This window comes from Mauremys reevesii, unplaced genomic scaffold (assembly GCF_016161935.1).
Source record: "Mauremys reevesii isolate NIE-2019 unplaced genomic scaffold, ASM1616193v1 Contig4, whole genome shotgun sequence".
NCBI classification, from domain to species: Eukaryota; Metazoa; Chordata; order Testudines; family Geoemydidae; genus Mauremys; species Mauremys reevesii.
Window position 1 is genome coordinate 1,093,179 of NW_024100851.1, and position 26,453 is coordinate 1,119,631.

General features: G+C 48.3%; 10 non-coding genes across 10 annotated transcripts; 1 reads left to right on the top strand and 9 right to left on the bottom strand.

Moving 5' to 3' along the window:
* The first annotated feature begins 4,562 nt into the window (after window positions 1–4,562).
* On the top strand, window positions 4,563–4,727 carry LOC120393962. Its single transcript, XR_005592186.1, has one exon. It is a non-coding gene; the product is annotated as a U1 spliceosomal RNA (small nuclear RNA).
* A 4,369-nt stretch (window positions 4,728–9,096) lies between these two features.
* LOC120393946 lies at window positions 9,097–9,292 on the bottom strand. The gene has a single exon (XR_005592171.1). It is a non-coding gene; the product is annotated as a U2 spliceosomal RNA (small nuclear RNA).
* A 3,260-nt stretch (window positions 9,293–12,552) lies between these two features.
* Window positions 12,553–12,624, bottom strand: TRNAE-UUC. The gene has a single exon. It is a non-coding gene; the product is annotated as a tRNA-Glu (tRNA).
* Window positions 12,625–13,275: 651 nt separating this feature from the next.
* On the bottom strand, window positions 13,276–13,348 carry TRNAK-CUU. The gene has a single exon. It is a non-coding gene; the product is annotated as a tRNA-Lys (tRNA).
* A 1,235-nt stretch (window positions 13,349–14,583) lies between these two features.
* On the bottom strand, window positions 14,584–14,692 carry TRNAL-CAA. The gene is made up of 2 exons: window positions 14,655–14,692; window positions 14,584–14,629 (listed from the first exon to the last, which is right to left on the bottom strand). It is a non-coding gene; the product is annotated as a tRNA-Leu (tRNA).
* Window positions 14,693–18,608: 3,916 nt separating this feature from the next.
* On the bottom strand, window positions 18,609–18,680 carry TRNAE-UUC. The gene has a single exon. It is a non-coding gene; the product is annotated as a tRNA-Glu (tRNA).
* A 651-nt stretch (window positions 18,681–19,331) lies between these two features.
* TRNAK-CUU lies at window positions 19,332–19,404 on the bottom strand. The gene has a single exon. It is a non-coding gene; the product is annotated as a tRNA-Lys (tRNA).
* Window positions 19,405–20,636: 1,232 nt separating this feature from the next.
* On the bottom strand, window positions 20,637–20,745 carry TRNAL-CAA. Its single transcript has 2 exons — window positions 20,708–20,745; window positions 20,637–20,682 (listed from the first exon to the last, which is right to left on the bottom strand). It is a non-coding gene; the product is annotated as a tRNA-Leu (tRNA).
* A 3,921-nt stretch (window positions 20,746–24,666) lies between these two features.
* Window positions 24,667–24,738, bottom strand: TRNAE-UUC. The gene has a single exon. It is a non-coding gene; the product is annotated as a tRNA-Glu (tRNA).
* Window positions 24,739–25,389: 651 nt separating this feature from the next.
* Window positions 25,390–25,462, bottom strand: TRNAK-CUU. Its single transcript has one exon. It is a non-coding gene; the product is annotated as a tRNA-Lys (tRNA).
* Between the last annotated feature and the right edge of the window lie 991 nt (window positions 25,463–26,453).

Genomic DNA, 26,453 nt, shown 5'->3' on the forward strand with positions numbered 1-26,453 from the left:
TTCATTCTTGCTTGTACAGAGAAAAAATAAGTGACATTAAGTTTTTGGCTTGGGTAAATAAAATTAAGTGTTTAATTAATATAGTAAAAAAATCTGTCTTGATTCCTCTAACTAACACCACAGCGTGAAATAGGAACAGAGACAAAGCTTGTCAGTGACGACTAATTTAGCAAATGATCTTCCCATTATTAATTTCCACACTGCCCCCATTGGAGGTCTGGGCATCTCCAGTGTCACTGCTCTGCATTCACCTTCCCCTTCGAATTTTTCTCAGACATTCGCCTTCCTCTGCAGCGTGGGGCTCGGGTCACTTGCTGGAGGATTCTCTGCACCTTGAGGTCTTTAAGCCACGATTTGAGGCCTTCAATAACTCAGACATAGGTTAGGGGTTTGTTACAGGAGTGGGTGGGTGAGATTCTGTGGGCTGCATTGTGCAGGAGGTCAGACTAGATGATCATAATGGTCCCTTCTGACCTTAAGTCTATGAATCTATGAATCTAATCCCAAAATTGGAAAATTGTGTAGTTCAGAATGTGAATAGTGACCCCGTCTCCTTCCTGCACCTGCTCGACATTGCTCCACAGCAGCTTCTCCCCCTGCAGAGTCACCCCAGCACGGCAGTGCAGCCGCCCAGGGTTCAGCAGGGGCCCCTGGCAAGGACAGTGGGTGCAGCTAATAGCCCGGTTTGCCTGGCCGTGAGGCAGCTGTAAAAAAGCAACCTCCCTCCCCCCAAGAAGGACAGAGACTGAATTCCCCAACTGTAACATCATGACCCCCTGTAGAAAGCCACACGTGTCAGTTGTATTGTCACAGGGAGATGCAAAAATCAAGTGACACCAATTTTTAAGTCGAGGAGATAGTTATTAACCTCACAAAAATACACTAAAGATCCCTCAACATAACACCTGAAGGTGAAATATGACCAGAGACAAACCTTGTCAGCAAAGGCTCATTTCCCAAACGATCCTCAAAATGTTACTAATTCCCACCCCTCCTCCACAGGAGCTCTGTGCAGTGTAACTGTTCTGCAGGCAGCTTCCCATTCAATGCTGTTGTGGGACATTCCCAGGCCTGCAAATGTACCAACGACAGAATTTGAAGAGCAAACCTGGCTCCTCGCCCCAGGCGGGATTTGAGTGTTTTGTCCCTGTCACTTAGTCTTTGTCAATAGTACAGATGCCATGGGCAGGACTCCAGGCTCTGCTTGAGGGATCCTGGCACAGGGGCTGGGGAGGAGAAAGGATTGTAGATTCTCACCTGACCTCTGGAGAGGAGGTAATAATTGAAGGGGGCATTTTTGACTCCTCCCCTCCTCAGTGTCCCAGGGCTGGAATTCTGGAATATATGTATTCTGTCTGCAAACACCCCTCCCCCGTCCCCCGGGGCGGGCTGCAGCGCTCGCTGGGGCTGTCTCCAGTGGCTGAAGTTGCCTCCATCTCTACTTTACCTGGGGGGTGTGGGGGAGACAAAGAGAGGAGATGGTCCCAGGGTGTGAAAGCAAAATTAGGGGGCTGGGAAAGAAGGACTGTTTGGAAAGGTGGGTTTTTGCGAGGATGGGAGGTCATTCTTGTATTGGACCAGCTTCCGGTGGGGAGAGGCGAGAGAGCGAGAAGCAAAATGTAAGCTGTGCTCTTTCCCCAGCAGCAGGTGGGCCACGTCGTCTCTCTGCTGGCCTGGCTTCCCGGGACGGGACCCGGCTACCACTACAGGGCAGGCAAGAGTGGCGGCCCGGGCGGGCAGGGGGCGGGGCCCGAGCGGAGGCGGAGCCGCGTGGCGGGTATGCAGATCTGTGTGCGAGCAGAGCATTGTGGGAGCGGACGCAGGCTGCCAGGCAGGGCCCGACTTTGGCACCGGGAGCTCGGCGTGGAGAAGGGAGGGGCTCCGGGGGACGCGTCGGGGCAGCTGTCGGCAGTGGGGGCCGGTGTGGGCGAGGCCGGTGGTCCGCCCCGTGTGTTATAAGTGCAGGGCGAGCGAGGGCAGGCGGCGGCCAGGCAGCAGGAACTCATACTTACCTGGCAGGGGAAATACCATGATCACAAAGCAGCAAAGAATCCTGTGGTACCTTATAGACTAACAGACGTTTTGCAGCATGAGCTTTCGTGGGTGAATACCTACTTCTTCGGATGCAAGCAGTGGAAATTTCCAGGGGCAGGTGTATATATAAGGAAGCAAGCTAGAGATAAAGAGGTTAGATCAATCAGGGAGGATGAGGCCCTGTTCCAGCAGCTGAGCTGTGAAAACCAAGGGAGGATAAACTGGTTCTGTAATTGGCAAGCCATTCACAGTCTTTGTTTAGTCCTGAGCTGATGGTGTTAAATTTACAGATGAACTGGAGCTCAGCAGTTTCTCTTTGAAGTTTGGTCCTAAAGTTTTTTTGCTGCAGGATGGCTGCCTTAAAATCTGCTATTGTGTGGCCAGGGAGGTTGAAGTGTTCTCCTACAGGTTTTTGTATATTGCCATTCCTAATGTCTGATTTGTGTCCATTTATCCTTTTCCTTAGAGACTGTCCAGTTTGGCCTATGTACATAGCAGAGGGGCATTGCTGGCATATGATGGTATATATTACATTGGTGGACGTGCAGGTGAATGAACCGGTGATGGTGTGGCTGATCTGGTTAGGTCCTGTGATGGTGTTGCTGGTGTAGATATGTGGGCAGAGTTGGCATCGAGGTTTGTTGCATGGGTTGGTTCCTGAGCTAGAGTTACTATGGTGCGGTGTGCAGTTGCTGGTGAGAATATGCTTCAGGTTGGCAGGTTGTCTGTGGGCGAGGTCTGGCCTGCCACCCAAGGCCTGTGAAAGTGTGGGATCATTGTCCAGGATGGGTTGTAGATCCCTGATGATGCGTTGGAGGGGTTTGAGCTGGGGACTGTATGTGATGGCCAGTGGAGTCCTGTTGGTTTCTTTCTTGGGTTTGTCTTGCAGTAGGAGGCTTCTGGGTACACATCTGGCTCTGTTGATCTGTTTCCTTATTTCCTCGTGTGGGTACTGTAGTCTTGAGAATGCTTGGTGAAGATTTTCTAGGTGTTGGTCTCTGTCTGCGGGGTTAGAGCAGATACGGTTGTACCTCAGTGCTTGGCTGTAGACAATGGATCTTGTGGTGTGCCCAGGATGGAAGCTGGAGGCATGAAGGTAGGCATAGCGGTCGGTAGGTTTTTGGTATAGGGTGGTGTTAATGTGACCACCACTTATTTGCACCGTGGTGTCTAGGAAGTGGACCTCCCGTGTAGATAGGTCCAGGCTGAGGTTGATGGAGGGGTGGAAGCTGTTGAAATCATGGTGGAATTTTCCAGAGTCTCCTTCCCATGGGTCCAGATGATGAAGATGTCATCAATGTAGCGTAGGTAGAGAAGGGGCGTGAGTGGACGGGAGCTGAGGAAGCATTGTTCCAGGTCGGCCATAAAAATATTGGCATATTGTGGGGCCATGCGGGTGCCCATAGCGGTGCCACTGATCTGGAGATATATATTGTCATTAAATTTGAAATAGTTGTGTGTGAGGATAAAGGCACAGAGCTCAGCAACCAGTTGTTCTGTGGCATCATCAGGGATACTGTTCCTGACAGCTTGTATTCCATCAGTGTGTGGGATGTTTGTGTAGAGAGCCTCTACATCCATAGTGGCTAGGATGGTGTTTTCTGGAAGGTCACCAATGCATTGTAGTTTCCTCAGGAAATCATTGGTGTCACGGAGATAGCTGGGAGTGCTGGTAACATAGGGTCTGAGTAGAGAGTCCACATATCCAGACAATCCTTCAGTGAGAGTTCCAATGCCAGAGATGATGGGGCGTCCAGGATTTCCGGGTTTGTGGATCTTGGGTAGTAGATAGAATAACCCTGGTCGGGGTTCTAAGGGTATGTTGATTTGTTCCGGTGTTAGTGTAGGGAGTGTCCTGAGTAGATGGTGCAGTTTATTAGTGTATTCCTCAGTGGGATCTAAGGGAAGTAGCCTGTAAAATTTGGTATTGGAGAGTTGTCTGGCGGCCTCCTTTTGGTAGTCAGACCTGTTCATGATGACAACAGCACCTCCTTTATCAACCTCTTTGATTATAATGTCAGGATGGTTTCTGAGGCTGTGGATGGCATTGCGTTCTGCACGACTTAGGTTGTGAGGCAAGCGATGTTGTTTTCCACAATTTCTGCCTGTGTACTTCGGCTGAAGCATTCAATGTATAGGTCCAGACTGTCATTTTGACCCTCAGGAGGAGTCCCTGTGGAGTTCTTCTTCTTGTGCTGTTGGTGGGAGGGTAACTGTTTATCAGTGCGCTGTTCAGTGTTGTCCTGGAAGTATTCTTTGAGTCGGAGACGGCGAAAGTAGGCTTCAGATCGCCAGAACTGTATCATGTTGGTGGGGTGGCAGGGCAGAAGAGAGTCCCCGAGATAGGACAGACTTTTCTTCTGGGCTGAGTGTGTGGCTGGATAGATTGACGATATTGCTCGGTGGGTTAGGGGTATCACGGTTGTGGCCCCATGTGGCAGGTAGGAGTTTAGACAGCTTACAGTCCTTTTTCCTTTGTAGAGAGGTGAAGTGAGTGATGTAGATCTCCTGTCTTATTTTAGTGAAGTCCGTTTGTATGGAAGTTTGGTTATTGATGATCACAAAGGTGGTTTTCCCAGGATGAGGCTCATCCATTGCACTGTGGGTGTGCTGACCCCTGCGATTTCCCCAAATGCGGGAAACTCAACTGCATAGTTTGTGGTAGTGGGGGACTGCGTTCGCGCTCTCCCCTGGCAATTGGTTTGAACAACAGAAAACCGACAGTGGGCTGCTTAGGCTTAGTGCACTGCAAAGCAGACTCTCGGGAAAGCAGTTGTCAGTCTGGGCCTTTGGGAGTGCTCTTTTCCACAGGCCCTGTACTTCTAGGTATCTTTGTCACAGGTTCCTCTTTGTAAGCAAAGCTAAGCTCTGGAACTTTACTTGGGTCTCTCTGTGTTCTTGGCTTTCCCTGGTCTTTTGCAGCTGATCTGCTCTCTAGTCTGCTTTTGGGGGGCTTGGACCAGTGCCTTCTTTGGCTCTAAGGGGAGCTGCCTGCCTGCTCTGCTTCTTTCCCTGCTTGTAGCTTCTTGCCCGGCCCTTCTTCTCGGGCTCTTCCTCCTTTGACGTGAGGACGGCCTGTCCAAAACGCCTGTCCCACCTGGTCTCCTCGTCCAACAGGCAGCCTCGCCCCCTGCCCTGGGGCCGCTTTGGCTTTCGCTGTCTGTTCCTGACTCTTGGTGGCCCCCCTGTCTGTGCTACGGAGACTAGGCTGTCACAACCCCGTGCTGGAGGAGGGGCTTTCCGTCGCTTGAGGCCCACCCACCGCCTCCCCGAATGCCCTTAGCTACGCTGCGGGTTAGGGCGGAGTGGCCGCGTCGCCCAGGAGCGGGTTTTCCCTTTTGCACACCTCTGACGGATGGAGCTGTTTTGATGTAACTGTTCAGCACGCACCGACCCTCGGGCCTGGGCTGCACGGGGAACGTAAATCGGCGCGGCTACATCAGTCCGCGCCTTGGTCGGAAGAATTCTTCCGTCGACCTAGCTCCCGCCTTTCGGGGAGGTGGATGGCCGGCACCAACAAGGAAAACCCTCTCCAGGACCCTTCTCCGGGAACAGGGCCCTTCTGTTTGGGGGGATTATGCTGCTTTAAAAAAGAGAAATTGTTTAACTGCCTTTCTCTGAGGCAAGGTTGATTTGTATTGCTTCCCTCGTGGCTCCTTATAGCAGTTGTGTTCTGAAATCTTTAGGGTTTGACTTCATTTATGATGAAATCTTGCTGTAACTTTATTCTAATTTTCAATGAGTAACTAGACCTGAGCTGTTTGGTGTGTTAGTGGAAGATTGTTTAAAAACCTGGGATTCCACTTTCGGCTGCCTTTCCATTACATTTCCTCTGAAAGCCACCGAAAGCCTCCACTTCCCACATAACTCTCTCAAACCTGCAGTCATCAGGCATACAGAAGATGCTTCCTGTTTCACTCCACACGAGTCCAGTTCCTCGCTGTTTCCTGTCTAACCACTGCACACATATGGTATCCCCTCCCTACCCGGAGCTGCTTCCTGGCTTTGCGCTCAGGACAGGAAAACGAGAATGGAGAGGTAAGCTGTGCAGGAACTCTTCCTCAGCTCACTCCACCCCCAAGGGCCTTTCGAGGTCTTCTACAGACTTCAGGTGTCATTTGATTTCCAAGGTTTATGGGCTCATTAATTAGCCATCTCTCCTAATGCAGGGATCCTACAGGTCAGACCAAAGATCGATGGCCCAAAGAGCTAAGAAACAGAAATAAAGGTGAGTGCTAGGCGTTACATTCAGATGAGCATCCAGAATCTGACTGTGCCCTGGCAAGTTCAACGCTGCCGAAAGAAGGAGCTCGTCAGGTCCCTCTGCTAGCACCCAAATCTGGTGGCTAGTCAGTCTGCTGGGAAATAAGGAAAAGGAAATGAATTAAAGGAGTCAGGCAATAACAAGGAAATGAAGAGGTTTGTTGAACGGGTTCTGTCTGATTGACTGTCTTCCCAGCTACCCATCAAAGTTAAAGACCTAGCCCAGTATCCTGTCTGCTGACAGCGGCCAATGCCAGGTGCCCCAGAGGGAATGAACAGAACAGGGAATCATCAAGTGCTCCATCCCCTGTCGCCCATGCCCCGCTTCTGGCAAACAGGGATACCTAGCTAGGGATACCGCTGGCAAAGCGCCATAGATGGACCTATCCTCCATTAATTTATCTAGTGCTTTTTTGAACCCTGTTATAGTCTTGGCCTTCACGACATCCTCTGGCAAAGAGTTCCACAGGTTGGCTGTGTGGTGCGTGAAGAAAGACTTCCTTTTGTTTGTTTTAAAGCTGCTGCCTATTAATTTGGTTTGGTGACCCCTGGTTCGTGTGTTATGAGAAGGAGTATATAACTCTTCCTTATTTACTTGGTCCACGCCAGTCATAGATTTACAGACCTCCCTCGTATCCCCCTTTAGTCGTCTCTTTTCCAAGATGAAAAGTCCCAATCTTATGAATCTCTTCTTAGATGGAAGCTGGTCCATATCCCCTCATCATCTTTGTTGTCCGTTTCTGAATCTTTCCCATACCCATATATCTTTTTTGAGATTGGGGCGACTGCATCAGCATGCAGTATTCAAGATGTGGGCATACCATGGATTGATATTGAGGCAATATGATAGTTTCTGTCTTATTACCTGTCCCTTTCTTAATGATTCCCAATGCTCCGCTGCACATTGAGTGGATGTTTTCAGAGAACTATCCACAACGACTTCCAGATCTCTTTCTCGCGTGGTAACAGCTAATTTAGACCCCATCGTTTTATAGGGATAGTTGGGATTATGTTTGCCAATGTGCATTACTTTGCACTTATGAGCACCGACGTTCATCTGCCATTCGGTTGTCCCGTCACCCAGTTTTGTGAGATCTCTTTGTGGCTCTTGGTAGTCTGCCTGGGACTTAACTCTCTTGAGCAATTTTGTATCATCTGCAAATTTTGCCACCTCACTGTTTAGCCCTTTCCCCAGATCATTTATGAGTAAGTTGAACAGTACTGCTCCCAGTACAGACACCTGGGGATAAGAGAGGGCAGATCCTCTTCTGACACTGGCAGACCAGGTGCCAGCTCATGCCAAGGCCCCTAGGCCTTACTGAAAAGTGACAAACGCATGGCTGGAAACTAGTCTTGCTCACCTGTTTGTTAGTGTTGTTAAAACAGGCATTAGCTTTATAAAAACGTGTTTAGAGTTTATGACAAGCTCATGAGTTGCTGCATGCATTATTCTCACCTATAATAGCCGTAGCCCATGTTGTAAGGTGATATATAAGCGTTGGCACTAAAGCTGTAAAAAAACCCTTGCCGCCGCCCCGCCACCAGTCAGGAGAGAAGCATTACCAAGTGTGAAATGCCAGATTACCAGAAGAGGCGTCATCTCCTTTCCAACAAGAGAAGGCCCTGACTGAGACATCAGGCAAGCCACTGTGGATCATCCATGGACAAAAGACTTGGTTGATTGCTCCTCCTCACACACCTCCGAGGAGGCAGAGCCCTGCACAAACACTTGCCCCCATCAGCTTGAGCTCTGGGGGAATGGAATAAAAATCCCTGTCAGGAAGAAACTGTTGTTCCCCCCTCCCCACGATGCTGCTTGGACTTCAGGGAGCCGGCACACCTTCTAAGCAGCAGCAAGGGATCCTGGCTGTTTGGCTAGGGTTAGCCCTAAAGGACATACAGAGCTTGTGTGTTACAGCAGCTTCTACTACCCCTGGGTAGCAAGATAGAGTCAGGGTGCCCAAGGGGTCTGTCTGTGACTCCATGTTAAGGCTGTTCTAGTGCCTGAGGAGTTCACACTTGATACTTGGTGGGTGAAATTAAAGTGAGGAGCCCCACTGCCTGCCAGGCCCAGGCGCCGTGGGCTGCTGCAATCTGGGGCTCTGGCCACACTAGAAAGGTAAGTTTCTAGCTTGCCTGGTTCAGAAAACCAGAAGGGAAAGAAAGAGAACCCACATTACATTTTTTAAAAAAAGAATCCTCCTGATTTGTAAGCCACTGTCATGATTTGGGGGATTTTCCAATAGCGAGGATGACAACAATGAGAAGCTAAGGGTTATTATGTAGCATTTAGATTACAGTAGGCTTGGGGGGGAGGGGAAATCAGGATTGGGGCCCCTGTGTGCTGGATGCAGCACGACACCTAGTGCCTTGTTTTGATCTTACGAACCAAGATACATAGAACGTAGGCCGGGTGGGGAGAAGTCTGTGTAACTCATGCAGTTGTGGATATACACGTGACCTCAAATATTACCAACCGCCCCACCCCACCCCCCAAAAATACAAAAAAAAACAAACAAAAAAATCCCATCTCCCCAACAGACCCAGAATCTGGAAAGCATTTGTCCCTCATACTGTTGAAAAGACTCACAGCAGAAAGAAGGAGTCCAGCTTCTTAAATAACTCTCTAGCAAGACAAAGAAGAACCTCTCACATCTATAGACTCACAAAACACTTCCAAGAAACTGTAAAGAAAGAAAAACACCCAGATTTTTCTGCTACTTCAAAAAACATTTGCTTTAAAGAAAGTATCACAGTTCAACTCTTTTCTGCTTTTCTAACCAGAAGGTTCTCCTCTAAAGGAGATACACCGATCCTGGAAGCACTGCAATACCAGATCAATGCATAGGGCAGACAAAGCAAGCTTCTGTTCTAACCCCCCCTGCTTCAAAAATCAAGTTAATATACAGTCCTCACATCAAGGATGTATCAGAGATTAAACTGATAAGAACAGACACAACACTTTGATCTGAGCTCCAAGGAGCCCAAAAACAATACTCACATTCTGCTATGCACGCACACCCCTGCGCCCACCCATTTCGACCTCACCAGGACGAGCTCCCAGAACCGCAACAACCACCACAACTCGGGAACTCTACCTGAGAATCACTTCCCCAAAATGACTCCAGTGGAAGACTTCGAAGCAAGAACCCTTAACACACAATTCTGTTCAAAGACAGACAAGTCTTGCAGACGCCTTCCTCTCCCTAGTTTCCCCTCTATACTCCTAATTTCCATAAAGCCACCCACTGACCTGGACTACCAATCTCTCACGGTTAACTCTTACAGCAAAACAGGGTAAAGAAAGCCTATGCAGGCGCTATTCCACAGCCCGAGGCGCTTTTCTGCTCCTTCCCACAGAACTAGCTCAAACAGACAGTCAATTGCATCAAAGCAATTCCTTGCCATTTGGGGCATTGGTGCCCCTTAGTCCCTCTGAGGTGATCGGCTGGTTCCTTCTGGCCTGAAACGCTAGGAATCTGACTCAAAGGGCCACAGCCTTCCTCTTCTTCTGCGCCTATGAACTAGCACTCATCTGGGCAAAACGTTGACCGTTTCCTAAGTTAAAACACTGGTGTTTTCCCCACAGGAAAGGGATGGACAATTTCTCTTCTGTGGGAAGACGAGGGAAACCATGCAATCACCTTCTGGAAGGTATATTAAGGAGGGCGGTGGAAGAGCCCTCACGGACTAGACTAAGAAAGCAGCTCTTGAACTGACCTTCCAACAATGACAAACTAAAATCTGCAAGAGCAGCCTTTCAACTCAGGGGCCCAATAAGAAGCCGTTACCAATAACTAACCGAAGAGTTACAAATGACTCCAAACCAGACACTTTTAGGAAAAACCAAACGTTAACACAAACAACAACACATTTCTTTGCTGCTCTTCAACCGTGATACTCTCCTCCACCGTTCCTCCCAAAAACATACAAAACCAAAGAGCCAGTAGAATGCACATCACAAAACAGTCCCCTGCTAGCTAGGAAACAATCTCACTAACATGAGAATCTTAAAGTAAATAAACCATTTTCAGAGCTCTGAGCTTTTTTCATATACTATAGATAAGCTTCAGCCAGTGACACCAGTTCAGGTAGCCCCCTTCTGTTTTTCTCACAGCAGGCAACAGCCTTGCCAAAGCAAAGCCTTAAAAAATTGGGTACAAACTCATAAACATTCCTCTCCACGGAAAAATGCAAAGGGAAATAGGCTGGCCAGGGGCATGAGGACAATGGCCCAGACAAAGGGGGAGGGACTTGGTCCAGGGGTGGAGGAAGACAGAAAAAGGGACAGGCATGGGATTGGCTTCCTGTCTTTTTTCCTTTGCTCAGCATTTTACTTGTGACTGTAATGGGGAGACTTGAGAAATACCTGTGATGCTGGTGAGGTAGGTGGCTGCCCCGAGAGCACAGAGCTGAGCATTTTCCACTGGGTTGCTGCCTGCACCCTCAGCGCCTGGCCATGATCGTATAGTGGTTAGTGTTCTGCGCTCTGGCCGCAGCAGCCTAGGTTCGAATCCAGGTCACGGCATTGCTTTTTGGTGGGGAGGGGCTATCCTGCAGCATGCCTCGTGGCTCAGTCTGATGGCGTCCATTTGCAAAGAGAGCCATCAGCCGGTCCTTAGTTTCTGCTTGGTAAAGGCAAGTCAGTGGGGTCCATTGGTCAGAAAAAGAGTACCAGGACTTCTTGCTGGGCATCAGGGTCCAAAAGCAACAAATTACCTACTGGAAAGGGCTGTGTTTCGAATGTCCATCCAGTGTACGTTGAAGGGAAGGATCTGCGTGCCTGGGAAGCTGCGTCCCTCCAGAGGCGCTTGAGAAGCCAAAGGGGCCATGGGTGAGTTTGCGATGAGGTGAGTGTGAAGTGTGGAAGGGGGAGGGTGGCAAGAGGAGGTTTTGAGAGGAAAAAAGGTGCTGCTGAGCTGGTAGGTGAGGGTAAGGTCCCAGGCGGGTGTTGTGTGAGGAGCTGTGTAGGCCCGAAAAGGCGTTGTGCTGGGCAAGGGCAGGTGAGGAGGGCCAGGGCTTTTCCCAGGGCTGTTACTGCAGCCAAAGCCTTTGGGAAGCAGAAGAGGGCCATCTCGCTAGAGGGTTAAATTCACAACTCTTTCAACTCCCAGAGCCCTTCTACAGCACAGATGATTTGTATACACCTTCACCGTGAGCCAAATTGGCAGGTTTCCGGGAGCCCTGTGAGCCCAATGTTGTTTTAGTCTCCCTGCTGATTTATTAGGAGAATAAAAGATGGACACCAGAACTGAGGCAGACTACGGACACCGCATTCTGAGAAAACAATGGTGAACCTCCAACTCCAGCAGTGTGGGCCACATAGACAAGTAACCAGCACCCACAATCTTTACAAACTTTTTTCCAAAATAACTCATCTTTTGGAAAAATAGGTTGAGCCTTTTTGACAATCTGGCTAAAGATTTTAGTGCCTAACTGGGAGCCTAGTTCTTCTGCAAATCTGGCCCTAGCGGTGGGTGTGAGACCTTCTGAAAATTCTGGCCAATGTGTCTGGAAGCTCCAAGAAGCATCGCAACTTTGAGCATTTACTAGAACAGGATGAACAAAACCTTCCTTCCTTGACCTACAATCACCTTGATTCCAGGTTGAGGTTTCAAGAGAATTGATTTGATTCTTAGATGCACTGCGAAACAAACACCCTCCTGTAGACATTGGAAGGGGGAGGCTGAATGGATCTGCCACTAAACCACGTTGCCTTTCATCAGTAGCCACCTGAGCAAGAGGGTAAGCACTGGCCTAGAGGTGAAAGGCCCATAGCCCATGCTCAGAAGCCTTCAGTGGCTAGATCTTAGGAATGGAAAAGCAATGATCTTTCTCCGGGTGTTACTTCCAAAGACTTGTATATAGCGCTGGGTGAAAGGTTGGTGGATGAATATTATATTTAGTGAAATATTTTGGTGGACCCAAAATGATTGTTTGGTTTGGTTTGGTTTCACCAAGAAAAGTGAAAAGAAAAGAAAAAGATCTTGGGTCAAAGTGCAATGTTGTTCTAATTTAGGTTAGGCTCGGTAAGAAGGAAAAACTAAATTGTTTGCACAAGTAAGTGTATTTGTGTAAAAGGGTGCAGAGTCTGGGCTTTAAGGGGCAGAGAGCCATATTGTAGTAGTTGGAAGCTTTGCTTTCCCCATGGCCTCTAAAGAGTTTCTGAGCATTCTGAAGGAGGCCAGGAAGTTGCATTCTTCTGGTTGAACTCCAAGCGAGGAAGGCAAGGTAGACTTTTGTTGAAGAGGATAACTCCCTGACCGGGAATCGAACCCGGGCCGTGGCAGTGAAAGCGCCAAATCCTAACCACTAGACCACCAGGGAGATGACAGTTGGGGGGGTTGGGCATAACTTTCTAGGCCTACTTTCTGTCCAACTGAGGCCATTCGTTCGTCTTCAAAGGAGGTTAACACAAGCTCTGAGCTCTTCGTTTCCTTACGGTTCCCTTCCTATTTTTAGCACTGATATGAAAAAGAAACAGAAAACATATTAAGACAATTTCCAGTATTGTTATACATTGAGGCCATGTCTTTTTTTAAAAAAAAACAGTTTTGTTGCTATCTTGTTTTACTCTCCATGGGCTTACAGAAATGTATGAGGGATGAATAAGATGTGGTGGAATCGTCAGCCTTAAGCAATCTCCATCCCAATGAAGAGGGCTGGTGGAGGATTTGAGAAAGAAGCAGTTATCTCAACTACTGAGTGCTGGCGAAGATATAGAAATAAGTAGAGAAGCTCTAGATGGCTGCTCAGGGGGAGGGGGGCAATCAGCTTCTGAAAGGTTATTTTTTCCCTCTCTTGCCTGGGCTAGAAGAGACTCAACTCTCTTAGGACCATGGAATTGTCAATGTGTCTTGTCTTCATGATGTACTAAAGGTCCGAGACCGCCTCAGCTGGTTGAGAGGACAAAGAGTGGATTCCGTTATGCTCTGAGACTCTAAGGGAGAGAGTGATGTCGAAGAGTGCAAGATGAAACGCCCAACGTGGGGCTTGAACCCACGACCCTGAGATTAAGAGTCTCATGCTCTACCGACTGAGCTAGTCGGGCTAGGCCTCAAGGGGTAGCAAAGGCACAGACAGTGCAAAAGAAGAGCGAAGGAAGTTTCTTTGCGTGCTGAGATTCGTTTCCTGACATTTGCCTTCTTTCCTGGTTCCTTCGCTCTCCAGCTAGCAAACAGGGCCCGTTCCAAGGCTAGTTAGATGCTGGTGTCTAGACCAGAGAAGTGGGAAAATCATCTAGCAGCTGCTCAGAGAAACCTGGGTGGGAGGGTGGAATTTAGGATTCTCCCAGCAGGAGGAGGTGCTGTTTCTCAGCGCCCAAAGAGGGGGCAGAGAAGACAGTAACCCGCCGGCCACCAGACACATCTTTTCGCAGGGAATCAGAACCCCCTGGGGTAAAACTCTTCCAAGGATGTGCGGCTCCAGGAATGTCAGAGAAGGGAAGGACTGTTTGCTTTAGGAGGTGGGTGCGGGAACCTGCAGGTCCTTAGGTCCCTCCAGCGTCCGATGAAAGCATTTGGGGGGAAGGGGCCGGGATAGACAAAGACAGGAAAGACGGGCTTGCGGCTCCTGTGCAAACACCATGTTGCCAGCAGTCCAAGAGAAGCGGGTGGGGGTTCGAGCATTTTGGCTGCTTCCTGAGGGCACGGAACTCACAACCTGGCAATGCTCAGAGCCCCGTTCCTCGGGAGTTTTCTTTGTGTTGGTCTTGTGATGCTGAGGGGGGAAGCTGAAGCATCATTTGAGTTTGTTTCAGTGCCTTTGGTTGGGCTAAGGTTGTGACCCTGAGCACAGGGGTTCCAGCTCTTAACCCCTGAGGGGAATGGACCTTTGAGACCTCCTGATAGGATGTTGACACAATCTAACAGGGCTCTTGGTTGTAGCTGCCTCCTGTCTCTGCTCCCTATGTTGTGAATTCTGTGCCCTCATGAAGCAGCCAAACCAGAGTACGTAGAGCACCCAGTTTAGGGCTCAAGCCCAAACCCTGAGACTAAGAGTCTTACCTTCCCTTTATCAGTGTCTACTGTACTGCTCCCTTCTTCCTCCACCTGTATATGTTTGACACCCATACCTGCCCAAGATCAAGCAATGCCAACTTTCTGGTGGGAATAAACTGGAATTTACCCAACTAGGTGCCTTGAGCGCATGGATTCCGAAGGTATTTACGATTCCCTCTAACTTCTCTTGCCGCTACTCTAAGAAAGCTCCTAAACAAGGGCTCTTCCAATATGTTACAAGGGCAATTGAAACCAGGCCACCTCTTGAGGTGGAATCAAGAGGCTGTGTCAGGAGTGGGATTTGAACCCACGCCTCCTGCAGGAGACCAGAAGCCCCAGTTGTGGGAAAGACAGAGCCTTGAGTCTGGCGCCTTAGACCACTCGGCCATCCTGACGCTGGAACAAAGCAGCTCTCTCAACCCTCCTTTTCTTCAATATTGTATGAGCCGCTCAAGAAGGCCAAGACAGCATCTCTCGTTCAACACCTACATCACATCTGGTTTTAGACACCATCACCCTCATCTAAAGTTTCAGGTTTCCTACAACCCTGTGCCTTCTGAGGTGTTCTAATCTCCCCCCCTCACTTATTAGATGGACACTAGGACAGAGGCAGAATAGAGACACTTAGCTTAATGAGAACCTCAAACTCCAGCACGGTGGGCCACAGAGTCAAGCAGCCAGCACTCCCAATCGGTACCGGCCTTGTTTGGGTTTTTTTCCCAAACTAGCTCAGCACTCAGGGTGTTGAGCCCTTCTGGAAATCTTGCAAAAGAGTTTGGAGCCTGAATGGGTGTTGAGTTCTTAAGAAAACCTTGTTTTTGTTTTGTTTCCCCAAGAAAATTGGGGACAAAAGATTAATCTAGGGTGAACCTGGATGTTTACTGCTGTTTTCGTTCAGCTCCACTAGGCTCTTTCAAAAGCTGGTCCGTTCCCCATTACAGAGGGTCCAAGCAGAGAGTGAAGGAACCCTGTGCTCAGCATCACAACCTGAGCCCGGAAAAGCACTGAAACACGCTCAAATGACGCTTTAGGTTCATCCATCAGAATCACAAGAGCAAGACAAAGACATCTCAAGAGGAAGAGTCCTCGGTTTTCATTTACCCCATCGCAACCCTCTTCACTTCTTCTTCTGCCTACCTAGAGGCTCATCCAGGAAAATCACTCAACTGATTATAATTTGGGCAGAGAAACCCAGGGAGGGCTTGTGCTCCCCCTCCATGTGAGCGGATAGCACTCTGACTTCGTCTACGGGGTCTATCAGCTTTGGCTTCCCCAGTTTGTCAACTCGGTGCAGGCAGGAAGCAGGCTCTCCTCGGCTTTGGCAAGCCACTTTCTGTCCAAATTGGGAAACCGGTCCAGTCTCCATTCCCCTGTGAGAACAAGAGCAGAGAGTTCACCAGCTGAACCCAATCCGAGGCATTGAAAAAATGGAATTATGCTTCCCGTTCCTCCGTCAGGATCACCAGGAAACACACCAAAATCCCAAGAGGAACAACTCGTCTCTGTTTTAGTTACCCCCAACGCAATCCTCTCCGCTTCTTCTGCCTCCCTCGAGGCTCTTCCAGGGACAAAACTCATTGAGCTGATAGGATTTGGGGGATGGAAACGGAGAGAGGGGGTTTGACACCTCCTGAGAGGATGTGGACGCGATAGAACAGCTCTCTCGGTTTTAGAAGCCTCCTAGCCTGGCTCTTTTGTTGTCAATTCTGTGCCATCAGGAAGCAGCGAAAGCAGGGTAGGTAGGGCACCAGTGACGTTGCACTCCATACGTTGTATGAAAAGATGCTTATAAGTGTGAGTATGATGTAAGTGGAATATGCTTGATGCAAAAGGTCTCTTGTAAGGTATCATAACAAAGGTTCTAACCTACTGAATATATGCCTCCATTTGTATGCATGTCTCATTCTTGTCTCTGAAGCTGGAAATATGAAGTCTAACTCTGAGGTCCTATTGTAATTGTGCAAAGCGTGGGCCACTAATGGCGGTTTAAAACCTTGACGGCTCCCATTGACAATTGGTTGTAAATGGTTTATTGACCTGCAAACCTTCCTGTGTACGTGTGGGCCAACCCAGGAAGAATGGAAACTAGGGGGTCTTACAGAGACCACGATAGTGGAATCCATCTTAAATCTGGTATTTTTCCGTTTAGAAGGAAGGGTGAGGACCCAGAGAGACAAAAGATTCCGCCTTATGCCAAAGCTATAAAAGGGGTGAAGCAGGACAAAGGGGCTGCCAGTCATGAGAAAACCCTGCTAGTCATGAGAAAACCTAAGATGTCTGCTGGAAGTAACAAAGACCGAAGCAGGGGAAAGGATTGGGCCCAGACTAGGCAGGAGTCTAGTCTGTGAAAGAAGCTGATTGGAACACCTCTGAGGGTGAGCTATTCCCTGGAATCAGTTTCTTAATGTATTAGGCTTAGGCTTGCGTGTTTTGTTTTAGTTTGCTTGGTGACTTCCTTTGTTCTGTCTGTTATTACTTGAAATCACTTCACTCCTACTTTTTAACCTTAATAAAAATGACTTTTGTTTATTAATAAACCCAGAGGAAGTGATTAATCCCTGGGGGAGCAAACAGCTGTGCATCTCTCTCTATCAGTGATCTAGAGGGTGAAGAATTTAGGAATTTACCCTGTATAAGCTTTATAGAGAGTACAAGGGATTTATTTGGGGTTTTGGATCCCACTGGGAGCTGGGTGCTGGAGACAGGTGCTGAGCTGTTTTGAGTTAAAGTCTGCAGCTTTGGGAGTGTGGCCCAGAGCCTGGGTCTGTGTTGCAGCAGGCTAGGGTGTCTGGCTCAACAAGGCAGGGTTCTGGAGTCCCAAGCTGGCAGGGAACACGGGCTCGAAGTAATTTCAGTCCCAAGGGGATCTCTGTGACCGAACCCATCACAGTGGCGTAGTCGAGCAGGATATGTGCACAGCTGATTGCTTTGAGACACTGGTAGTGATTTTTAAGCGTGTTGCCCGGAGGACAGACAAAGTGCTTATTCGGGAAAGGGAAGATGACAACTTTGGTTGCCAAATTGGCTGGGAAAGCTCTGGATATATTCAGTAAGATGCCTATTGCTGATGCTTCAAACTATGGTCTATTTAAGGAATTGGTTTTGAAACAGTTTCAGATTAGGCCCGAAACCTAGAGGTTAAATTCACAACTCTTTCAACTCCCAGAGCCCTTCTACAGCACAGATGATTTGTATACACCTTCACCGTGAGCCAAATTGGCAGGTTTCCGGGAGCCCTGTGAGTCCGATGTTGTTTTAGTCTCCCTGCTGATTTATTAGGAGAATAAAAGATGGACACCAGAACTGAGGCAGACTACGGACACCGCATTCTGAGAAAACAATGGTGAACCTCCAACTCCAGCAGTGTGGGCCACATAGACAAGTAACCAGCACCCACAATCTTTACAAGCTTTTTTCCAAAATAACTCATCTTTTGGAAAAATAGGTTGAGCCTTTTTGACAATCTGGCTAAAGATTTTAGTGCCTAACTGGGAGCCTAGTTCTTCTGCAAATCTGGCCCTAGCGGTGGGTGTGAGACCTTCTGAAAATTCTGGCCAATGTGTCTGGAAGCTCCAAGAAGCATCGCAACTTTGAGCATTTACTAGAACAGGATGAACAAAACCTTCCTTCCTTGACCTACAATCACCTTGATTCCAGGTTGAGGTTTCAAGAGAATTGATTTGATTCTTAGATGCACTGCAAAACAAACACCCTCCTGTAGACATTGGAAGGGGGAGGCTGAAATGGATCTGCCACTAAACCACGTTGCCTTTCATCAGTAGCCACCTGAGCAAGAGGGTAACCACTGGCCTAGAGGTGAAAGGCCCATAGCCCATGCTCAGAAGCCTTCAGCGGCTAGATCTTAGGAATGGAAAAGCTTAATGATCTTTCTCCGGGGTGTTACTTCCAAAGACTTGTATATAGCGCTGGGTGAAAGGTTTTTGGATGAATATTATATTTAGTGAAATATTTTGGTGGACCCAAAATGATTGTTTGGTTTGGTTTGGTTTCACCAAGAAAAGTGAAAAGAAAAGAAAAAGATCTTGGGTCAAAGTGCAATGTTGTTCTAATTTAGGTTAGGCTCGGTAAGAAGGAAAAACTAAATTGTTTGCACAAGTAAGTGTATTTGTGTAAAAGGGTGCAGAGGCTGGGCTTTAAGGGGCAGATAGCCATATTGTAGTAGTTGGAAGCTTTGCTTTCCCCATGGCCTCTAAAGAGTTTCCGAGCATTCTGAAGGAGGCCAGGAAGTTGCATTCTTCTGGTTGAACTCCAAGCGAGGAAGGCAAGGTAGACTTTTGTTGAAGAGGATAACTCCCTGACCAGGAATCGAACCGGGGCGGTGGCGGTGAAAGCACCAAATCCTAACCACTAGACCACCAGGGAGATAACAGTTGGGGGGTTGGGCATAACTTTCTAGGCCTACTTTCTGTCCAACTGAGGCCATTCGTTCGTCTTCAAAGGAGGTTAACACAAGCTCTGAGCTCTTCGTTTCCTTACGGTTCCCTTCCTATTTTTAGCACTGATATGAAAAAGAAACAGAAAACATATTAAGACAATTTCCAGTATTGTTATACATTGAGGCCATGTCTTTTTTTTTAAAAAAAACAGTTTTGTTGCTATCTTGTTTTACTCTCCATGGGCTTACAGAAATGTATGAGGGATGAATAAGATGTGGTGGAATCGTCAGCCTTAAGCAATCTCCATCCCAATGAAGAGGGCTGGTGGAGGATTTGAGAAAGAAGCAGTTATCTCAACTACTGAGCGCTGGCGAAGATATAGAAATAAGTAGAGAAGCTCTAGATGGCTGCTCAGGGGGAGGGGGGCAATCAGCTTCTGAAAGGTTATTTTTTCCCTCTCTTGCCTGGGCTAGAAGAGACTCAACTCTCTTAGGACCATGGAATTGTCAATGTGTCTTGTCTTCATGATGTACTAAAGGTCCGAGACCGCCTCAGCTGGTTGAGAGGACAAAGAGTGGATTCCGTTATGCTCTGAGACTCTAAGGGAGAGAGTGATGTCGAAGAGTGCAAGATGAAACGCCCAACGTGGGGCTTGAACCCACGACCCTGAGATTAAGAGTCTCATGTTCTACCGACTTAGCTAGTCAGGCTAGGCCTCAAGGGGTAGCAAAAGCACAGACAGTGCAAAAGAAGAGCGAAGGAAGTTTCTTTGCGTGCTGAGATTCGTTTCCTGACATTTGCCTTCTTTCCTGGTTCCTTCGCTCTCCAGCTAGCAAACAGGGCCCGTTCCAAGGCTAGTTAGATGCTGGTGTCTAGACCAGAGAAGTGGGAAAATCATCTAGCAGCTGCTCAGAGAAACCTGGGTGGGAGGGTGGAATTTAGGATTCTCCCAGCAGGAGGAGGTGCTGTTTCTCAGCGCCCAAAGAGGGGGCAGAGAAGACAGTAACCCGCCGGCCACCAGACACATCTTTTCGCAGGGAATCAGAACCCCCTGGGGTAAAACTCTTCCAAGGATGTGCGGCTCCAGGAATGTCAGAGAAGGGAAGGACTGTTTGCTTTAGGAGGTGGGTGCGGGAACCTGCAGGTCCTTAGGTCCCTCCAGCGTCCGATGAAAGCATTTGGGGGGAAGGGGCCGGGATAGACAAAGACAGGAAAGACGGGCTTGCGGCTCCTGTGCAAACACCATGTTGCCAGCAGTCCAAGAGAAGCGGGTGGGGGTTCGAGCATTTTGGCTGCTTCCTGAGGGCACGGAACTCACAACCTGGCAATGCTCAGAGCCCCGTTCCTCGGGAGTTTTCTTTGTGTTGGTCTCGTGATGCTGAGGAGGAAGCTGAAGCATCATTTGAGTTTGTTTCAGTGCCTTTGGTTGGGCTAAGGTTGTGACCCTGAGCACAGGGTTCCAGCTCTTAACCCCTGAGGGAATGGACCTTTGAGACCTCCTGATAGGATGTTGACACAATCTAACAGGGCTCTTGGTTGTAGCTGCCTCCTGTCTCTGCTCCCTATGTTGTGAATTCTGTGCCCTCATGAAGCAGCCAAACCAGAGTACGTAGAGCACCCAGTTTAGGGCTCAAGCCCAAACCCTGAGACTAAGAGTCTTACCTTCCCTTTATCAGTGTCTACTGTACTGCTCCCTTCTTCCTCCACCTGTATATGTTTGACACCCATACCTGCCCAAGATCAAGCAATGCCAACTTTCTGGTGGGGAATAAACTGGAATTTACCCAACTAGGTGCCTTGAGCGCATGGATTCCGAAGGTATTTACGATTCCCTCTAACTTCTCTTGCCGCTACTCTAAGAAAGCTCCTAAACAAGGGCTCTTCAATATGTTACAAGGGCAATTGAAACCAGGCCACCTCTTGAGGTGGAATCAAGAGGCTGTGTCAGGAGTGGGATTTGAACCCACGCCTCCTGCAGGAGACCAGAAGCCCCAGTTGTGGGAAAGACAGAGCCTTGAGTCTGGCGCCTTAGACCACTCGGCCATCCTGACGCTGGAACAAAAGCAGCTCTCTCAACCCTCCTTTTCTTCAATATTGTATGAGCCGCTCAAGAAGGCCAAGACAGCATCTCTCGTTCAACACCTACATCACATCTGGTTTTTAGACACCATCACCCTCATCTAAAGTTTCAGGTTTCCTACAACCCTGTGCCTTCTGAGGTGTTCTAATCTCCCCCCCTCACTTATTAGATGGACACTAGGACAGAGGCAGAATAGAGACACTTAGCTTAATGAGAACCTCAAACTCCAGCACGGTGGGCCACAGAGTCAAGCAGCCAGCACTCACAATCGGTACTGGCCTTGTTTGGGTTTTTTTCCCAAACTAGCTCAGCACTCAGGGTGTTGAGCCCTTCTGGAAATCTTGCAAAAGAGTTTGGAGCCTGAATGGGTGTTGAGTTCTTAAGAAAACCTTGTTTTTGTTTTGTTTCCCCAAGAAAATTGGGGACAAAAGATTAATCTAGGGTGAACCTGGATGTTTACTGCTGTTTTCGTTCAGCTCCACTAGGCTCTTTCGAAAGCTGGTCCGTTCCCCATTACAGAGGGTCCAAGCAGAGCGAGTGAAGGAACCCTGTGCTCAGCATCACAACCTGAGCCTGAGGAAAAGCACTGAAACACGCTCAAATGACGCTTTAGGTTCATCCATCAGAATCACAAGAGCAAGACAAAGACATCTCAAGAGGAAGAGTCCTCGGTTTTCATTTACCCCATCGCAACCCTCTTCACTTCTTCTTCTGCCTACCTAGAGGCTCATCCAGGAAAATCACTCAACTGATTATAATTTGGGCAGAGAAACCCAGGAGGGCTTGTGCTCCCCCTCCATGTGAGCGGATAGCACTCTGACTTCGTCTCACGGGTCTATCAGCTTTGGCTTCCCCAGTTTGTCAACTCGGTGCAGGCAGGAAGCAGGCTCTCCTCGGCTTTGGCAAGCCACTTTCTGTCCAAATTGGGAAACCGGTCCAGTCTCCATTCCCCTGTGAGAACAAGAGCAGAGAGTTCACCAGCTGAACCCAATCCGAGGCATTGAAAAAAAATGGAATTATGCTTCCCGTTCCTCCGTCAGGATCACCAGAAACACACCAAAATCCCAAGAGGAACAACTCGTCTCTGTTTTAGTTACCCCCAACGCAATCCTCTCCGCTTCTTCTGCCTCCTCGAGGCTCTTCCAGGACAAAACTCATTGAGCTGATAGGATTTGGGGATGGAAACGGAGAGAGGGGTTTGACACCTCCTGAGAGGATGTGGACGCGATAGAACAGCTCTCTCGGTTTTAGAAGCCTCCTAGCCTGGCTCTTTTGTTGTCAATTCTGTGCCATCAGGAAGCAGCGAAAGCAGGGTAGGTAGGGCACCCGGTGACGTTGCACTCCATACGTTGTATGAAAAGATGCTTATAAGTGTGAGTATGATGTAAGTGGAATATGCTTGATGCAAAAGGTCTCTTGTAAGGTATCATAACAAAGGTTCTAACCTACTGAATATATGCCTCCATTTGTATGCATGTCTCATTCTTGTCTCTGAAGCTGGAAATATGAAGTCTAACTCTGAGGTCCTATTGTAATTGTGCAAAGCGTGGGCCACTAATGGCGGTTTAAAACCTTGACGGCTCCCATTGACAATTGGTTGTAAATGGTTTATTGACCTGCAAACCTTCCTGTGTACGTGTGGGCCAACCCAGGAAGAATGGAAACTAGGGGGTCTTACAGAGACCACGATAGTGGAATCCATCTTAAATCTGGTATTTTTCCGTTTAGAAGGAAGGGTGAGGACCCAGAGAGACAAAAGATTCCCGCCTTATGCCAAAGCTATAAAAGGGGGTGAAGCAGGACAAAGGGGCTGCCAGTCATGAGAAAACCCCTGCCAGTCATGAGAAAACCTAAGATGTCTGCTGGAAGTAACAAAGACCGAAGCAGGGGAAAGGATTGGGCCCAGACTAGGCAGGAGTCTAGTCTGTGAAAGAAGCTGATTGGAACACCTCTGAGGGTGAGCTATTCCCTGGAATCAGTTTCTTAATGTATTAGGCTTAGGCTTGCGTGTTTTGTTTTAGTTTGCTTGGTGACTTCCTTTGTTCTGTCTGTTATTACTTGAAATCACTTCACTCCTACTTTTTAACCTTAATAAAAATGACTTTTGTTTATTAATAAACCCAGAGGAAGTGATTAATCCCTGAGGGAGCAAACAGCTGTGCATCTCTCTCTATCAGTGATCTAGAGGGTGAAGAATTTAGGAATTTACCCTGTATAAGCTTTATAGAGAGTACAAGGGATTTATTTGGGGTTTTGGATCCCACTGGGAGCTGGGTGCTGGAGACAGGTGCTGAGCTGTTTTGAGTTAAAGTCTGCAGCTTTGGGAGTGTGGCCCAGAGCCTGGGTCTGTGTTGCAGCAGGCTAGGGTGTCTGGCTCAACAAGGCAGGGTTCTGGAGTCCCAAGCTGGCAGGGAAAACGGGCTCGGAAGTAATTTCAGTCCCAAGGGGATCTCTGTGACCGAACCCATCACAGTGGCGTAGTCGAGCAGGATATGTGCACAGCTGATTGCTTTGAGACACTGGTAGTGATTTTTAAGCGTGTTGCCCGGAGGACAGACAAAGTGCTTATTCGGGAAAGGGAAGATGACAACTTTGGTTGCCAAATTGGCTGGGAAAGCTCTGGATATATTCAGTAAGATGCCTATTGCTGATGCTTCAAACTATGGTCTATTTAAGGAATTGGTTTTGAAACAGTTTCAGATTAGGCCCGAAACCTAGAGGGTTAAATTCACAACTCTTTCAACTCCCAGAGCCCTTCTACAGCACAGATGATTTGTATACACCTTCACCGTGAGCCAAATTGGCAGGTTTCCGGGAGCCCTGTGAGTCCGATGTTGTTTTAGTCTCCCTGCTGATTTATTAGGAGAATAAAAGATGGACACCAGAACTGAGGCAGACTACGGACACCGCATTCTGAGAAAACAATGGTGAACCTCCAACTCCAGCAGTGTGGGCCACATAGACAAGTAACCAGCACCCACAATCTTTACAAGCTTTTTTCCAAAATAACTCATCTTTTGGAAAAATAGGTTGAGCCTTTTTGACAATCTGGCTAAAGATTTTAGTGCCTAACTGGGAGCCTAGTTCTTCTGCAAATCTGGCCCTAGCGGTGGGTGTGAGACCTTCTGAAAATTCTGGCCAATGTGTCTGGAAGCTCCAAGAAGCATCGCAACTTTGAGCATTTACTAGAACAGGATGAACAAAACCTTCCTTCCTTGACCTACAATCACCTTGATTCCAGGTTGAGGTTTCAAGAGAATTGATTTGATTCTTAGATGCACTGCGAAACAAACACCCTCCTGTAGACATTGGAAGGGGGAGGCTGAAATGGATCTGCCACTAAACCACGTTGCCTTTCATCAGTAGCCACCTGAGCAAGAGGGTAACCACTGGCCTAGAGGTGAAAGGCCCATAGCCCATGCTCAGAAGCCTTCAGCGGCTAGATCTTAGGAATGGAAAAGCAATGATCTTTCTCCGGGTGTTACTTCCAAAGACTTGTATATAGCGCTGGGTGAAAGGTTTTTGGATGAATATTATATTTAGTGAAATATTTTGGTGGACCCAAAATGATTGTTTGGTTTGGTTTGGTTTCACCAAGAAAAGTGAAAAGAAAAGAAAAAGATCTTGGGTCAAAGTGCAATGTTGTTCTAATTTAGGTTAGGCTCGGTAAGAAGGAAAAACTAAATTGATTGCACAAGTAATTGTCTTTCTGTAAAAGGTAGCAGAGGCTGCGCTATAAGGGGCAGATAGCCATATTGTAGTAGTTGGAAGCTTTGCTTTCCCCATGGCCTCTAAAGAGTTTCCGAGCATTCTGAAGGAGGCCAGGAAGTTGCATTCTTCTGGTTGAACTCCAAGCGAGGAAGGCAAGGTAGACTTTTGTTGAAGAGGATAACTCCCTGACCGGGAATCGAACCCGGGCCGTGGCGGTGAAAGCGCCATATCCTAACCACTAGACCACCCGGGAGATGACAGTTGGAAGGGTTGGGCATAACTTTCTAGGCCTACTTTCTGTCCAACTGAGGCCATTCGTTCGTCTTCAAAGGAGGTTAACACAAGCTCTGAGCTCTTCGTTTCCTTACGGTTCCCTTCCTATTTTTAGCACTGATATGAAAAAGAAACAGAAAACATATTAAGACAATTTCCAGTATTGTTATACATTGAGGCCATGTCTTTTTTAAAAAAATAAACAGTTTTGTTGCTATCTTGTTTTACTCTCCATGGGCTTACAGAAATGTATGAGGATGAATAAGATGTGGTGGAATCGTCAGCCTTAAGCAATCTCCATCCCAATGAAGAGGGCTGGTGGAGGATTTGAGAAAGAAGCAGTTATCTCAACTACTGAGCGCTGGCGAAGATATAGAAATAAGTAGAGAAGCTCTAGATGGCTGCTCAGGGGGAGGGGGGCAATCAGCTTCTGAAAGGTTATTTTTTCCCTCTCTTGCCTGGGCTAGAAGAGACTCAACTCTCTTAGGACCATGGAATTGTCAATGTGTCTTGTCTTCATGATGTACTAAAGGTCCGAGACCGCCTCAGCTGGTTGAGAGGACAAAGAGTGGATTCCGTTATGCTCTGAGACTCTAAGGGAGAGAGTGATGTCAAAGAGTGCAAGATGAAACGCCCAACGTGGGGCTTGAACCCACGACCCTGAGATTAAGAGTCTCATGCTCTACCAACTGAGCTAGTCAGGCTAGGCCTCAAGGGGTAGCAAAGGCACAGACAGTGCAAAAGAAGAGCGAAGGAAGTTTCTTTGCGTGCTGAGATTCGTTTCCTGACATTTGCCTTCTTTCCTGGTTCCTTCGCTCTCCAGCTAGCAAACAGGGCCCGTTCCAAGGCTAGTTAGATGCTGGTGTCTAGACCAGAGAAGTGGGAAAATCATCTAGCAGCTGCTCAGAGAAACCTGGGTGGGAGGGTGGAATTTAGGATTCTCCCAGCAGGAGGAGGTGCTGTTTCTCAGCGCCCAAAGAGGGGGCAGAGAAGACAGTAACCCGCCGGCCACCAGACACATCTTTTCGCAGGGAATCAGAACCCCCTGGGGTAAAACTCTTCCAAGGATGTGCGGCTCCAGGAATGTCAGAGAAGGGAAGGACTGTTTGCTTTAGGAGGTGGGTGCGGGAACCTGCAGGTCCTTAGGTCCCTCCAGCGTCCGATGAAAGCATTTGGGGGGAAGGGGCCGGGATAGACAAAGACAGGAAAGACGGGCTGGCGGCTCCTGTGCAAACACCATGTTGCCAGCAGTCCAAGAGAAGCGGGTGGGGTTCGAGCATTTTGGCTGCTTCCTGAGGCACGGAACTCACAACCTGGCAATGCTCAGAGCCCCGTTCCTCGGGAGTTTTCTTTGTGTTGGTCTCGTGATGCTGAGGGAGGAAGCTGAAGCATCATTTGAGTTTGTTTCAGTGCCTTTGGTTGGGCTAAGGTTGTGACCCTGAGCACAGGGGTTCCAGCTCTTAACCCCTGAGGAATGGACCTTTGAGACCTCCTGATAGGATGTTGACACAATCTAACAGGGCTCTTGGTTGTAGCTGCCTCCTGTCTCTGCTCCCTATGTTGTGAATTCTGTGCCCTCATGAAGCAGCCAAACCAGAGTACGTAGAGCACCCAGTTTAGGGCTCAAGCCCAAACCCTGAGACTAAGAGTCTTACCTTCCCTTTATCAGTGTCTACTGTACTGCTCCCTTCTTCC